The sequence below is a fragment of the Salvelinus sp. IW2-2015 genome, unplaced genomic scaffold (genome assembly GCF_002910315.2).
Source record: "Salvelinus sp. IW2-2015 unplaced genomic scaffold, ASM291031v2 Un_scaffold86, whole genome shotgun sequence".
Lineage (NCBI taxonomy): Eukaryota > Metazoa > Chordata > Actinopteri > Salmoniformes > Salmonidae > Salvelinus > Salvelinus sp. IW2-2015.
In genome coordinates, this window is record NW_019942515.1 from 1,074,613 (window position 1) to 1,092,262 (window position 17,650).

General features: G+C 45.6%; 1 pseudogene; it reads left to right on the forward strand.

The window, feature by feature from the left end:
• Positions 1–17,650, forward strand: part of LOC112068151 (transcription factor HIVEP2-like) — an 83,163-nt pseudogene that overhangs the window by 61,854 nt on the left and 3,659 nt on the right.

Sequence of the window (17,650 nt, forward strand, 5' to 3'; positions counted from 1 at the left end):
TGTATGACAGGATGTATGACAGGATGTATGACAGGTTGTATGACTGGATGTATGACTGGATGTATGACAGGATGTATGACAGGATGTATGACAGGTTGTATGACTGGATGTATGACTGGATGTATGACTGGATGTATGACAGGATGTATGACTGTCAAGATATGATTCTTGTCTGAATCATGTGCCTTGTAGTTTTACCAGTACTGGTCTTTACTTTTCTCATGTGTTGCTGGAGTTTGTCCCAAAACTAAATATCCATCCCATCATGCCATACGCATTGCACATACACTCACCATTCTATAAATGTGTATAATGCCTATACATTGTAGTTGTAATTTTAGTATTGCTCTGTGAGGCCACTGGCTCTGCTGACCACCTTGACCTGGTTTGAGCAATGGATGGTCTCTCTCTCTCTCCCCCTCTCTCAACCTGTTGCGTGTTGTCTCTCCACAGTCTCCAGACTGCAGTATCTCCCGGCTGCAGTCTCTCCCAGCTCCAGGGTGTGCTTCATCTTTGGGCTCCTAATGAGGAGTCAATATGACACTCCCGGGGGCTGACTTGCGAACAGACTGGGTGATACATCCACAGAACCTGCTTACAGGGGATAAAATCACACCACAAACCTGCTGGCTGTGCAAATGGTGAATCTCTCAGGCTGTCAAGACGCAAACTATTGGTGGTATAAGTCTGAAGATGAAAATAGTTATTTCTGGGATTTCAATAAGATTCAGGAATATTTTCTGTTTCATAGATGTTTTTTTGTGGGGGTGTTTATTTATTGAATATTATTTTGTTTTTATTCCATTCTATTCATATTTTACAATATGTCATTTTTTTTATACACAATACAGACTGGAAAAGACAAACAAGCTACTTTTGTTGCCCATGTTATCTTGAGAGGCACAGATGAACCTGCAACGGAATAGAGTAGAGAATTGTGTCAAGACCGCAGAATTAATACATTTCATTCAGTTCTTTCAATAGTCCAAAAAATATGTTGTGTATTCTGTACATGCAGTCCATTTGAGAACAGAGGGATTCTTAAACATTGCATTGTGAATAACTCCCTGACACAGTTCAGGTGAAAGGCGCGTTGATCCAGACGCCCCTAAAACACACAATACTTTATTGTAGGACCCTTGCTTCAATCAGAGCCCATTCAGATTTTCCTCTAGCTAGCCAGTTGATAAAGCCAGTTGGAGATTTTAAAGTTGCCTCCATCCCCAATGAGCTGGAACAAAGACCCCAGCAAACCGACCCAGCTCCCCTCTCATTCCCACTGTAAGGAAAGATACAGAGAAACGTATAAAACATGTATGCAGATATGTGTGTGTTTCTAACAAACAAACACACACAGATAAATAAACAAGGGTCTCGGTTGGGGGTCTCATTAGGCCTCCTGAGGCTGAGGCACTGACCATGATGCACTTCTAGGCAGGACTTTGTTACCATAAACTCTGTAATTACTGAATGGAAACAATTAGCAATGATTTGAATTATTCAGAGTCTGCCCTGGAAAGTACAAGAAACTGTGCCGGTTTCCGTTCAGGGAAATCAGAAACGGCCTGTGTGTGTGTGTGCCTGCCTACATCGCTGCTGTGAACGTGATGTCACCAGGAGGACAAACAAAAGGGGTAACCGGAGCTTTAAAAACACACTGGCGGATGTGTCACAGTCAACCCCACAGACAGGCCACTGAATTAGGCCACTGTGCTGATCGAATGGCCCTGTGGTTTAGGAGATACCCAAAACACACAGGCGGCTGCCCATGCGACTGGCCTTTGTTTCTACATCAATTACTCAGGTATAATTGCAGATGTCAATTTGCTTAGACCAACAGAACCGTGTGTACTACCCTCTGTAATAGAGCTGGAACTGAAACTAGATGAGGTTGATTTAATTACCTTCAGCTGTTTATTGCAGTAACTATGCAACACTGACAGGTCTAAAACAGCAGTCGATAATAGCAGTGTCAAAGACTATGACTCCAAATATTTAAAGAACATAGTTAGGCAACGGAGATATTTTCCAGGTCTGTTTTCTTTTTTTTTTCTCAACAATTGTATTTATTTATTTAAAGTGCTCGTGTCCTGCAAATAACTTTTGTTTGGACAGTGAGAGATATGGTGTCATGGTTCATTTTTAACTTCAGATGTTGATATTTTATGGGAAAAGAAAACGGGATTCACTCTATTCTTTATTTCAGTGTTGAAAGGAATTCCAAGCACTTCATATTGGTATGTGGCACCTTGGCTGTCCAAATGGTTTAAGGATAACTACACATCACTCATTGTCACACAAAATAACAAAACATTTTCTAATCCTCTCTCTTGAATCTGTCAGCCCAAAAACGCTTAAATACCTAATCCCTGCATTGAAAAGAGGATGTATTTTGATTGAGTGAAAGGGCCTCTTTAAGGTTTGCTCTTTCCCCAGTCACAATGGAGATGTGCGTCAGTGTGTAGGGCCTGGTACAGCCCCAGGCTACCAGCTTATCCCCCACTCCCCATAGATCTCCAGCCAGAAACCAGAACTAGGCCCGAGGTGGGCAGAGGCTCTCTATCGCCGTTATGTTCTCCCCATGAAAAGAGTGCCCAAATAAGGAAGCTAACATGGTTTATACCCACACATTATGTATACCTCTGGGGAGGAGGGGGTTGATGGAGATATATGTACTGTAATGCTTGAGGGGGGGGGGGGGGACTTACTGTGGGGGGCTGGTGTACTGTAAATAATGAAAATGTCCGCCTCATCATGGTCATCAGTTTTTGGCAGTGGGGCCTCCTATCAGATGAAATACTGTTAGACTATGGAGATGTTACATAAAATGCCTGAATCATCCAGTGGAGTGTTTCTGCTTATATCTTTGAGAATGTGGTCCGTCTCTATAGAGCGAGGTGTCCCTAGCACACTCTGCCTCTGTGTGTGTCCCACGCACACTTCCTCCAGGTACTCCACTTAAAAAGGATGCCAATGAATATTCTCACCCACACTCAGTCAGAAAATAGGACAGCGTTTTAGTTAGGAAAAAAACACTTTATATAACCCATTCAATAGTTTTTCTTTGACTTAAACAATGATAACCTTATGCAACACGGCAGAGAATAATTCATCAATGGTTTTGGACAGATGCCTACTGAACTGTATGTCCTAAAGGAACGATTCTAGAGAACTTCGGCACCCTGGTAGCGGATCTGTATTGATAACAAGAGATACTAGACAGATGAATTCATGGAAGGAAATGCTCCCAAACACGGAGGGGGAGATTTTGGGGGAGAAGGGAAGAGGAGAGGGGTGCACCAACCTGGCCACCATTAAGTGTGATATATGAAACTGACTCCAGCTTAGACAGATTGCTCATCTCCACTCAGTGATAGGTTTGCTCTGGCTTCATAAGGCTCATCAGTTGACCCTTTTTCACAAAATACTAGCAACGGAGTGCGTATTGTGCAAATACGCTAGGATGGGTTCTTATTCCTCTCAGAATGTCCCGTGTGGTCCCGTGTGGCTCAGTTGGTAGAGCATGGCACTTGCAACGCCAGGGTTGTGGGTTCAATTCCCACGGGGGGACCAGGATGAATATGTATGAACTTTCCAATTTGTAAGTCGCTCTGGATAAGAGCGTCTGCTAAATGACGTAAATGTAAATGTAAAAGAATGTGTCTCTCTGTAACTACGATATCTTTATAAAGCTGACAATCGAGAACATTTCAATAGGTTGGTATGCAACAGCTGTTGATACAGGTGTGTTGCAATTGATACTGCATTCTGTATCTTCCAATCTCTCTAAACATAGCAACATGTTGCTGTGTTTTCACATACACATTTGGCTTTGGGTTTAACTTAAACATGTACATGTATAGTTGTTTAAGAGGATCGCAGGTGGTATTTATCATTGGTCAATAAGAAAGGATATCTGGCCGGTACCAAACCTCCATCCAACCACTTATTCTGTAGTTGCTAAACTTCACTGAGCGCCTATGGCCTGTTCTGTTGTTTGCACACATTATTTTTGTGTAACAGCATGGAAGAAAACAAAAACCGACGAAAAGTTAATGTTTCAGGTGCTAAAAATACCAGTGTTTTCTACTGGGCTATTTTTATCTCTCACATTGGCCTCAAGACACCCACATCACATAGCTTCCGTGCTCCTACCCCAGCAGCGCCAGAGCAAAGGGGCCTTGTGTGTGTGTGTCTGTCGCAATCAGAGAAAAAAAAATGAAATCAAGAAATGCACGGCAGAGACTTACATGTTCAGCATTTTAGTCTCAGACACTGGATTCATTCTATATTCAAGTGTTGGTGTGGTTTCTGTACGTTAGCACTCTGAAATAGGATCACAAACATATGCAGGTTTATTTGTAGCTTCTGTGTTTACTAGGCATTGCAGTATGTGTATGTATAGAAAGTACAAATCAGAGGCCAGAAAAATGCTAGTGCTGGTAGTTCCTGTATGACTTGCCCTTTGGACGCCCACGCACATATGATGTCTTACGTCACCTCCATTTGGCAGGCTATTTTAACCTTTTTGCGTCTTTTTAGGAACTGCGTGGGCCTAGTTGTTACTGATGACTCACTGTAAGCACGAGGGGGTGGGTGGCCCAATCACAAACTACACTCATTAGAAATATTTTAACTTCAATCTAGTTTAGCACTGTACTCCTTGTACTGCATGCCACTGTACATGAGAATATACAGTTGAAGTCGGAAGTTTACATACACTTAGGTTGGAGTCATTAAAACTCGTTTTTCAACCACTCTAAACATTTCTTGTTAATAAACTATAGTTTTGGCAAGTCGGTTAGGACATCTACTTTGTGCATGACACAAGTCATTTTTCCAACAATTGTTTACAGACAGATTATTTCACTTATAATTCACTGTATCACAATTCCAGTAGGTCAGAAGTTTCCATACACTAGTTGACTGCAAATCAATCCCAGAGCAATAGCAAAGGACCTTGTAAAGATGCTGGAGGAAATGGGTACAAAAGTATCAATATCCGCAGTAAAACGAGTCCTATATCGACATAACCTAAGCCGCTCAGCAAGGAAGAAGCCACTGCTCCAAAACCACCATAAAAAAGCCAGACTACGGTTTGCAACTGCACATGGGGCAAAGATCGTACTTTTTGGAGAAATGTCCTGTGGTCTGATGAAACAAAAATAGAACTGTTTGGCCATAATGACCATCGTTATGTTTGGAGGAAAAAGGGGGAGGCTTGCAAGCCAAAGAACAACATCCCAACCGTGAAGCACGGGGGTGGCAGCATCATGTTGTGGGGGTGCTTTGTTGCAGGAGGAAGGAAAATGATGTGTATATATTGAAGCAACATCTCAAGACATCAGTCAGGAAGTTAAAGCTTGGTCGCAAATGGGTCTTCCAAATGGACAATGACCCCAAGCTTACTTCCAAAGTGGTGGCAAAATGGCTTGACGACAACAAATTCAAGGTATTGGAGTGGCCATCACAAAGCCCTGACCTCAATCCTATAGAAAATGTGTGGGCAGAACTGAAAAAGCGTTTGCGAGCGAGCACGCCTACAAACCTGACTCAGTTACACCAGCTCTGTCAGGAGGAATGGGCCAAAATTCACCCAACTTATTGTGGGAAGCTTGTGGAAGGCTACCCGAAACGTTTGACCCAAGTTAAACAATTTAAAGGCAATGCTACCAAATACTAATTGAGTGTATGTAAAGTTGTGACCCACTGGGAATGTGATGAAAGAAATTAAAGCTGAAATAAATCATTCTCTCTGCAATTATTCTGACATTTCACATTCTTAAAATAAAGTGTTGATCCTATCTGACCTAAGACAGGGAATTTTTACGAGGATTAAATGTCAGGAATTGTGAAAAACTGAGTTGAAATGTATTTGGCAAAGTGTATGTAAACTTCCGACTTCAACTGTAGATGACTGAACTGCGATTCATTTATTTGAAAATGGAGGAAAATCCTAGAGACATAAGTTATTAACTGACTTCACAGTAAATGTTTTTTTTCAATCATTGAATTGTTTCCCTCTCCTCTCTCCAGATCGTACGTAAAGATTCTCGTGGAAGTTGTAAAAGGAGGGATATCAACAAACACTTTTTTTTCAGACTGGTAAGTGTTCAGTAATAGATATTTTATACCGAATCATGATTTTTAAAACCATGTTTTGTTTCACTGTACATGGCATTTATTCATGTTCTGTTTGAATTTTCAGATCACTCAAAGGTCTTGATACATTTAATGAACAAACAGAAAATTGAAGGGCTGAACCAAGTTCGCAAGTTTACAGTATGCTTGACAGAAAGAAAGTGTTCTGATGCCCACTATAGAGGATCTTTGTGACTCAAATGTAGAACAACCCAAACCGACTTCAGCAATGGATGGCCCCTTTATTTAAGAACTACAGCATCTGACATTTGACCTTTGAGAAACCCAACTGAAGTATAGTTGGACAATGGAGCCACATGAATCAGCTTCTGGACAAAAATGCACCAAGGAGCCACGGGAGAAGCTACAAAGGAAGTGGGTCTCCGAGCCCTCAGCTGTCACGAAAAGAAGCACTTTCGCTGACCCGGAGGGAAAAAGGCACTCGCATCGCGAAAGCCTGCAAAGTGGTGCCAGTGGCAGCAATATTACTGTCTCAGCACAAAAGTATGGCTCTGGGAAGCTGTTATCAACTGCAATGGGTCAGCCGCCTCAAGACAGTCAATACACACAGGCTTTCCCACGTACTTACTCCTACCAGTTACCACAACCGTACCCACAGCAGCCCATGCAAGAGTGCTTCCTGTCCGGAGCCAAGCCACAGCCCGGTCTGGAGGCCCATGCCTGGCCTTTCGCTGGACAGCTCCCTTCCGACGATATATTCCCTGGACACTCCCGTGCCCATGGAGTTTTCTCTCGTCAGAAATCTCCCAGTTTACCCAGTTCTTTTGGCCAGTATTCCAAATCAGGGCCGGAGCTGCCAGAGGAGGGATACAAGAAGGAGCAGAAACCCAAGAAGCCAGGAAAGTACATCTGCCACTACTGTGGAAGGGCTTGTGCGAAACCCAGCGTGCTCAAGAAGCACATTCGTTCACACACTGGGGAACGCCCCTACCCTTGTGTCCCCTGCGGGTTCTCCTTTAAAACCAAGAGTAATTTGTACAAACACCGGAAATCTCATGCCCATGCCATCAAAGCAGGACTAGTCCCATTCTCCGAACTGGCAGCTTCACGCACAGACATGGATCAAGCGTCCTCAGTGGGAGAGACAGATGTACACTCAGACGGTGAACAGAGCACGGACACCGACGAAGAGACGGCAGAGGTCTCTATGTTTATGGACAAAGTCAGCCCCATCCCCCAGATATCATTTGAAATGGACAAAAGCACAGTGGAGAAGGGTGGGGAGCCGGCATATGCTGACTCAGCTGAGGAACTAGCTATGGCATCAATGAAAGTGCCTATCCTAATTGTCCCAAAACAAGGGATCCCACCAACAGCAATGGAGTGCCCCCCATTCATGGAACTCAAGGCTTCTCACATCAGCTCCCAGGTGAGCCGCGTGGATGACTCTCCTACTATCAAACAGAGACTGGCTCTGAAACTGACAGATAGGAAGGGATCACAGGACTCAGACCAGCAGTCCCAGCAGTCCCTGAACCTTCTGAGTCCACACAGCAAAGGCAGCACAGACTCAGGCTACTTCTCTCTTTCAGAGAGTGCGGAGCAACAGATCAGCCCTCCCAACACAAACGCAAAGTCCTACGAGGAGATCATGTTTGGTCGGACTTGGTATTACAAACCTAACTCTCCTAGATCTAGACAATCCATTGCAGTAGGCATGGCCACTGTTGGCCAAGACACTAACCTAGTCATGGGGAAGATATCTGAAGATCATATATTCTTCCGTAATGATAACAGTGAAGCGCATCTACTAGCAGGCGTTGACCCTAAGCAGTATCCCACAAGCCCTTGCCAAAGCAACACAGGTCTATTAGAGGCTCCTGATTCAGGGCCACTCATTAGGAGTAACTCAATGCCAACATCCTCCCCGACCAACCTCAACGTCCCACCGGGGATAAGAGTGAGCCACTCTTCGACGAGATGATAACCTCTGATGACGTCTTCTACCCGGGTGCTGCCGTCTTAGGAGGCTTAGGAGACAGGCAGCTTTTGAGCATTCAGCACATGAAGGGCATGGTGAATCTGAAACCTATGGACACATTCCCAAGAACGCAGCCCCGTTTGTGGTGTTAAGCTAGGGGAGCGTAGTCCTGTGGTGCCAGAGCATACAGCATACAGCCCTTATGGTACTAAAGTGGGAATGACAGAGATTGCCACTCGTAAACGCAGGAAGGAAAAGAGTGTAGGGGACGAGGAGGATGGCCCAGGCCAGTATGACAGTAGTGGCTCAGTAGATATGGTTGGGGATTATGATTCAAAACAAGGTAGTCAAGTGGGTTCAAGGGCAACACCTACTGGGAAGGGATCCATAGGATCCATGTACAATGCACATAGCCAATCAGACAGTTTTGAAACATGCTGTCGTAGTATGTGCTCAGAGGATGTAGTGCTAGTCCCAGACTCTGACAGAAAGGCAACTGGAAACGTTATCTCTGTCATTCAGCACACAACTCACTCAGTAGGCCAAACTCCTTCGAGAAGTCAGAGTCCTTCGAGCACCCAACCTACTGCAAGCAAACCCTCTAGCCAATATTAGAGCAGTCAGATACAGAATACACAGAAGATGTGCAGAGCCCAGACTCTATCCTGGAGTCTGAGAGCATGGAGCAGCAGAGCGACAGTGATTTAGCTTCACCCAACCAGCCCTGTCACATGCCCCCCAAACTGTGCGTCAGCCTAAATCCAAGTGCCTGAGATCAGGGTGACGGAGGAGCCAGATAAACCTGAGAAAGAGCCTGATGTACCAGCCAAGGAGCGGAGAAGCACGTTGAAGAATTCCAGTGGCCCAGAGGAGTGAGAGCTGTCCCAGCTCCCTGCGAGAAGCTGCCTCCTAAAAAGAAGCGTCTGCGTTTGGCAGACCTGGAGCACTCCTCTGGGGAGTCCAGCTTTGAGTCCTGCACAGCCTGTCCAGGAGCCCCAGCCAGGAAAGCAACCTGTCCCACAGCTCCAACTTCTCTATGTCCTTTGACAAGGAAGAGAGCCTGAAGTCTGTGTCACCGACCAAGCAGGATGACTTTGGCAAGCAGTCTGAGTACAGTGGCAACTCTCTCACCATCCCGGCCATCACCAGCAGAGGGAGATGCGACGATCCTCATCCGAAGGCTCCCTGTGCTCTGGCCACCGAGATCCCAGAGATCCGTAGCAAGTCCTTTGACTATGGCAGTCTCTCAACATCATCCAGACAGGGTGAGATTTACTCCAGTGCATCAGCCATGAAAGAACGGAGACGTGGCTACCTAGTAAGGCAGGCATCCCTTAGCGTTTACCCTGAGACAGTGGTGCATGAGCAAGGTGGTCTCGAAATGACCATCAAGCAAGAGACTCGGACCATGGCACCTTATCTTGGCAGAGCCCCCATCCTCTCAAGGTTCTCACAGTGCATCAACCAGCGAAGTAGCAAGACCCAAGAGAGGGTCCCATTATCATCTTCTGCAACAGAGAATTAGTGAGGACAGCCAGGAAGACCAACACTGTTCAGAAGTCATCTTGTCTGCAAAGTCAACAGTCATCAGAGGGAGAGCATCCAAGTCATGAGCTATGAGCCAGGAAGCAATGCAATACTCCTCACTCCAGAGCAGCTTGGCTTCACTGCCTTTCTGCCATTTCAGCCGGCCTGTTCTGGCATCCGGAGTCAACACAGAGACACAAGCAGCATCTGGCTTTCAGCCACACCAGTTACAGAATACATATCAGACAGCCTAGTATACGCACATGCTCCAGAATCCCACCCACCTCTTTTCATCAGCTACAGCAGATCAGGAGCAGTGTGACATGAGGCTGACGGTGCTATCATCAGAACTACAGTATCCCTCCAGAGTGTCTCCCCCAGGCCAGAATTACAGCTCTTCCACCATCTAAAGTGGCCTCACCGAGAGTAAAATGCTCCTGCAACGGGTCAGCCAATCTTTGCCCACTCAGAATGCAGGATCACAGCCATCACTCCCAGGTATGCTAATCCCCGTTAGGATACAGACTCACGTGCCTCTTACGGAAGTGTTATGTACACAAGTGTTTCACAGCTCTTAGGCTAACCACAGCCAGAGCACTTATTCAGCAAGAGTCATATGCTCAGAGAATGCATCATCCAGTTCACTCACAGGCGGCAGTGTTTCAAAGCACGGAGTTTGCTTCAACTTATCTCAGATCTTGGTCAGCCTGAGGGAGCTCCACGTTATCCACTCTGGAAAGTTCCAGATCTGAACACTGACATGGGAGACTAACACGGGAATTCCGCTGTCGTTGACATCGAGAACCATCTCCACCACGGATGCGTCTCCAGTATCGGGGGAAGCAAGCGGATGTTATCACCAGCCAGTAGCCTGGAACTCTTTATAGGAGAAGCAAACAGCAGAAACGGGTCAAGGAGGAGAAGATGTACGGTCAGATTGTAAAGGAGCTGAGCGCTGTCGAGCTGAGTGCTTCGAAGGACAGCGTCAAGTTACCAAAGCATGCACCTCTAAAGAGTGAGGGTTCAATGGACGATCAGGAGAGGATGTCCTCCTCCCCACCAGCAGACTTCCCTTCCACCAAAATCCCAGTGCGTTCCAACGCACCTCACATACCCGATGTGCCACCAGCTGACAGCTTCACTCCCCCTCTGCAAATTGTGATGGACACCCCTGGTGGCAGAGAGTCCCCAGAGGAGCTGGATGTTGACAACTCCTTCACCCCAGAGGCTAGCTCCAGCCCACAGTCCATGGTCTCCTCCAGTGACACTCCAGAGGAGGCCAAGCCGCCCATGGGCAGCAAGATCCCTGTCAACATGCTGGTGCAGCTGGCTGCCAATCAGAGTGGGGGCGCTGCTGGAAGCACTCTGCTGCTCACAGATCTGGCCGACGTTCAGCAGTTCTTTCAGTTCCCCAGTCTTCGCACGGCAACCAGTGTCAGTTGGTGCTTCCTGAATTACACCAAGCCAAACAACGCTCAGACGACTCCCCTGACTTCTGTCTACGGCTCCTGGTGCATCAGCTCCTACAACCCCAACCCTCTCAGCCTCAGCACCAAGGCTACTCTGGCCCTGCTCCGCTCCAAGCAGAGGAAGAACACAGAAACCTACACGATGGCTGCCATGTATCAACCCGGGACTGGAAAACTTGTGTCCTCTCTTGCTTGGAAGCAGAAGTTTGACCAGGTAATCAACACATCTCATTTGCCTCTTGTTCACAATTTATTACATTTACATTTACTAAATAAGCATTACAGATTTCACAACTCACATGTAAGTTTTAGAAAGTTTGAAATCCCCTACAATATTATAAAGCAATCTTAGGTACAGTAAAATGTTATTTTTGATCCGACATTTCATTACATCTGCCATCAAGTGTTTTTGTCTGTTTGCGAGGATTTAACTTAGTGTAATGCATGTTTTCCATTTGCAGATGAAGCCAGAGCTCATGCAGCTAGATGTGAGCAAATATGGGAAGAAAATCAAGGGGCTGAGCTCCAGGGATCGAATCAAGGAGGACCACGGAGAGAAGGAGGCCTCCTCAAAGCAGGCTGAGCCCACTCGCATCAGAATCTTTGAAGGAGGGTATGTCAAGATGGCTGCCATTAGCCATTAAAATGTAATTGAAAGCCTTTTGATATCAGTGTGGAACCTTCTGGAGACGGCTGCTTAAATTGTTATATTGTTGTACAGGTTTGTATAGAAATTATCAGCACTTAAATATGAAATATTTTGTGGTTAAGTTGGATTTAATGCCTGGTGGCTGAAACCACTTCTTCAGGGCCTATGTTATATGAGAATGGTAAAACAATTACTGTGGTAACTGAAATGTAGCTACTACATGATTTTGTCAAATTACTGCTTTACATTCATGGACTTGAAGGCTTTTTCTGCAGAAATAGGATGTATACACTGCATTCAGAATGTATTCAGACCCCTTGACTTTTTCCTTATTTTGTTACGTTACAGCCTTATTCTAAAATTGAATTAAACAACATTTTCTCATCAATTTACACACAATAGCACATAATGACAAAGCAAAAACAGGTTTTTAGAAATGTTTAGAAATTTATTAAAATACAAAACTGAAATATCACATTTACATAAGTATTCAGACCCTTTACTCGGTACTTTGTTGAAGCACCTTTGGCAGCGATTACAGCCTCGAGTCTTCTTGGGTATGGCACTACAATCTTGGCACATCTGTATTTGGGGAGTTTCTGCCATTCTTTCCTGCAGATCCTCTCAAGCTCTGTCAGGTTGGATGGGGAAAGTCGCTGCACAGATGTTTTCAGGTTTCTCCAGAGATCGGATTCAAGTCCGAGCTCTGGCTGGGCCACTCAAGGACATTCAGAGACTTGTCCCTGAGCCTGCGTTGTCTTGGCTGTGTGCTTAGGGTCGTTGTCCTGTTGGAAGGTGAACCGTCACCCAAGTCTGTAGTCCTGAGCACTCTGGAGCAGGTTTTCATCAAAGATCTCTCGATACTTTGCTCCATTCATCTTTCCCTCGATCCTGACTAGTCTCCCAGTCCCTGCTACTGAATAACATCCCCACAGAATGATGCTGCCACCACCATACTTCACCGTAGGGATGGTGCCAGGTTTCCTCCAGATGTGACACTTGGCATTGAGGCCAAAAAGTTAAATATTGGTTTCATCAGACCAGAGAATATTGTTTATCATGGTTTGAGAGTATTTAGGTGCTTTTTGGCAAACTCCAAGCGGGCTGTCATGTGCCTTTTACTGAGGAGTGGCTTCCGTCTGGTCACTACCATAAAGGCCTGATTGGTGGAGTGCTGCAGATATGGTTGTCCTTCTGGAAGGTTCTCCCATCTCCACAGGATCTCTGGAGCTCTTTCAGAGTGACCATCGGGTTCACCTCCCTGACCAAGGTCCTTCTCCTCCGATTGCTCAGTTTGACCGGGCGGCCAGCTCTAGGAAGAGTCTTGGTGGTTCCAAACTTCTTCCATTTAAGAATGATGGCGGCCACTGTGTTCTTGGGTACCTTCAATGCCGCAGACATTTTTTTTGGTATCCTTCCCCAGATCTGTGCCTCGACACAGTCCTGTCTCGCAGCTCCACGAAAATTCATTTGATCTCATGGCTTGGTGTTTGCTCTGATATGCACTGTCAACTGTGGGACCTCATATAGACAGGTGTGTGCCTTTCCAAATCATGTCCAATCAATTGAATTTACCACAGGTGGACTCCAATCAAGTTGTAGAAAAATCTCATGGATGGTCAATGGAAACGGGATGCACCTGAGCTCAATTTCGAGTCTCATAGCAAAGCGTTTGAATACTTATGTAAATAAGGTTTTTCTGTTTTTATTTTCAATACATTTGCAAAAATGTCTAAAAACCTGTTTTCGCTTTTTCATTATGCGTAGATTAATGAGGAAAAATAAGGCTGTAAAGTAGAAATGTGGAAAATGTCAAGGGGTCTGAATACTTTCCGAACGCACTGTGTATATAAAGCAGGATGTATTTTTCAGATGGCTTTTAATTGTGGTTGAAAGGCGTTACTAGCATCGGCTACTGTTTTTATGGAAATACAGTAGAGCAAAGTTTTGTTGTTTAACTGCCGTGGTATTATTGACTACTGTCCGTGAGGCTTCGGGTAACCTCTTTACTTTGGTTCAAGCGATAAATAGATTTCGAAATTATTTTTGAAATCATTTAAAAAAAAAAATCACAATAACATACGGTATCTTGAATATCCCTTTGAAGATATTACCATATACAGTTCGATTTTTTTCTTTATATAATTCAATTTCAGAAACGAGAACAGCTGTAAAAATGTCTGACCAATACCCAGTTGAATTTGGCACCAGAATTATTTTCTCTGAGCAGTTGCAGGCTAACTTTCCCAATGTAAAGTTAGCTGTTTGATGTATTTGATATTTGCTCCCTTAACACATGCTTCGATATACTCAAAACCCTCCAATAATGTTGAAAAATCTGATCTTGTTATGATTTCAGGTACAAATCCAATGAAGACTATGTTTACGTGCGGGGCAGAGGAAGAGGGAAGTACATATGTGAAGAGTGTGGGATCCGCTGTAAGAAGCCAAGCATGCTGAAGAAACATATCCGCACACACACCGATGTCAGACCGTATGTCTGCAAGTTCTGCAACTTTGCTTTTAAAACTAAAGGTGGGTTTCCTTCTTCCGTTTCATATAACCACGTGTATGCAAATGTACACCTTTCTTCTTAAGCACTTTAACCTGATAGTTCAAACAAAAACAGTGATCACATTGGAAAAGGATTTATGTAGAACTGAACAGACTTCTGTCTGCATTGCGTTAGAAGGGTGGCAAGGTTCTCTCTCTCTCTCTGCTGCAGTGGAGTGTTGATGAGTGAATTGAAAGGCCAGGCGGCCTATGCTGCTTCCAGTAAGACGTTTTAAAAGTCGTAAACTCTTGTTTCAGGAAATCTGACAAAACACATGAAGTCGAAAGCCCACATGAAGAAGTGCTTGGAGCTCGGGGTGTCAGTGACATCTGTGGAGGATGCGGACGCCGAAGAAGCTGGTATGAATCAGACAGACTGACTGAGCATATTTTATAGAGATGAGCCAATATTTGATAAATACTGGGCCCTGTATGTTGCACTGGTGCGGTTCTTGAGGAACAATTACTGTAATGAAAAACAGGAGCCGCCTGTCAGGTTTATGTAAAATGACCAACTTTAAAGATACACAGTTCACATTTTCCCTGCTTGTATCCCATCATTTATCATAAAGTGGGAAAGAACATCAGTGACCCATTCAATCCAAAATAAGTAAATTACAGTTGCTGTAAAAGATTTGTAAACGCCTAAATAGAAAAGCACTACTGTGTTTGTATGTCTCATTTCCTTGTTAAGACTGCACTAAATGCTGTTTATTTGTCTTGCAGAACAAAGTAGGCTACTGTTACTGCATTTGCATAGGGTTTGACTGGATCAACGGTTGGATAAACCATATGTTTCTTTTTAGACAATGGCGAGGATGGCCAGAGGGAGTCTGGGAAGATGTCAGGCATCATGGCTGACCACCAGTTCTCAGACGCCGATGATTCTGATGGTGGCGAGGATGACGGGGATGAGGTGGACGACGATGAAGATGATGACGACGATTACGATGGCGAATCCACGCCGAAGACTCGCTCCAGAAGCACCAGCCCTCAGCCCTATGGCATACCATCTCTGTCCGTCACAGACTCTCAGGGCGCCTGCTCCTCAGACCTGCTGGGCCACTGCTCCAAACCGCCCCTCTTCAGCTACTTCACCAGCCTGCCCAGCATCCAGATCACCCAGCTCATGGTGCCCAGTGAGGGTGCAGGCCAGGGCCAGATGGCAGAGTACCAGCAGCTGCTGCAGGGCGCCCTGGGTGAGGACTATAAGAGCAGGCTAGACGTACCCAGCTCCATGGACGAGGACTTTGGCCTTTCCCCAGCTCACAGCTCCTCATCATTCGACCTGTCCCCGTCTCGCCTCTCTTCCCCAGGCCTGGACTCCTCCCCTCTCCGAGAGCCGTCCCCCACCTCCACTTCACGCAAGTACCTCTTCCCCCGACGGGACCTGTCCCCCCATGGCCGCCTGTCTCCCCACAGAGAGGTGTCCCCTCTCAGGCACATCTCCCCCAAGAGGGACATCTCCTTCAGAAGGGACCTCTCGCCCCGCAGGGACCTTTCCCCCAGGAGTCACATCTCACCCCTGTCCCACGCCGGACGCCCCATGTCACCGGGCAGAGAACTGGTGGGCAGGAGGGAGCTGTCTCCACGGAGTCGCCACCGGGGCATGATCAGACCTGTGTCCCCCAGGAGGGGCATGCACCATCACAGTGCCCCCTGGAGTCTGGGCCAGCACCTACACTCAGAGATGGTGCCAATGGGCCAGCGCAGCAGGAGCCACTCAGAGATGGAGACAGTAAGTGTTCCAGAATGTATTCAACTGTTCTATTCTATTATATAAACATTGCACATCAGCCTTCATGAACAGCTCCTTACTGGCATAATATACCATGAGTATTCCAAACCTTAGGAACACATTCATAATATTGAGTTGCACCCCCCCCCCGCACCTTTCGCCCTCAGAACAGCCTCAGTTCGTCGGGGCATGCACTCTACAAGGTGTTGAAAGCTTTCCACAGGGATGCTGGCCCAATGTTGACTCCAATGCTTCCCACAACTGTGTCAAGTTGGCTGGATGTCCTTTGGGTGGTGGACCATTCTTGATACACACGGGAAACTGTTGAGTGTAAAAAAAAAACAGCAGCGTTGCAGTTCTTGACACAAACCGGTGCTCCCATTCAAAGGCACTTGCATTTTTTGTCTTGCCCATTAACTCTCTGAATGTCACACATATACAATCCATGTTTCAATTGTCTCAAGACTTAAAAATCCTCCTTTAATCTGTCTCCTCCCCTTCATTAAAGTGGATTTAACAAGTGACATCAATAAGAGATCAGAGCTTTCACCTGGATTCACCTGGTCAGTCTATGTCATGGAATGACATCATTAAAWAGTAACCACAAAACACCAGTCTCAACATCAACATCAACTGCCTATAAGGCCAGCATCCCAGAGTCGCCTCTTCGCTGTTGACGTTGAGACTGGTGTTTTGCGGGGTACTATTTAATGAAGCTGCCAGTTGAGGACTTGTGAGGCGTCTGTTTCTCAAACTAGACACTCTAATGTACTTGTCCTCTTGCTCAGTTGTGCACCGGGGCCTCCCACTCCTCTTTCTATTCTGGTTAGAGCTAGTTTGCGCTGTTCTGTGAAGGGAGTAGTACACAGCGTTGTACGAGATCTTCAGTTTCTTGGCAATTTCTCGCATGGAATGGCCTTCATTTCTCAGAACAAGAATAGACTGAAGAGTTTCAGAAGAAAGTCTATGGTCATTTCTGATTATTTCACTTATAATTCACTGTATCACAATTCCAGTGGGTCAGACGTTTACATACACTAAGTTGACTGTGCCTTTAAAGCTTGGAAAATTGCAGAAAATTATGTCATGGCTTTAGAAGCTTCTGATAGGCTAATTGACATAATTTGAGTCAATTGGAGGTGTACAAGTGGATGTATTTCAAGGCCTTCCTTTAAACTCAGTGCCTCTTTGCTTGACATCATGGGAAAATCAAAAGAAATCAGCCAAGACCTCAGAAAACAAATTGTAGACCTCCACAAGTCTGGTTCATCCTTGGGAGCAATTTCCAAACACCTGAAGGTACCACGTTCATCTGTACAAACAATAGTATGCAAGTATAAACACCATGGGACCCCGCAGCCGTCATACCGCTCAGGAAGGAGACGCGCTCTGTCTCCTAGAGATGAACGTACTTTGGTGTGAAAAGTGCAAATCAATCCCATGTCCTGTGGTCTGATGAAACAAAATAGAACTGTTTGGCCATAATGACCATCGTTATGTTTGGAGGAAAAAGGGGGAGGCYTGCAAGCCGAAGAACACCATCCCAACCGTGAAGCACGAGTGTGGCAGCATCATGTTGTGGAGGTACTTTGCTGCAGGAGGGACTGGTGCACTTCACAAAATAGATGGCA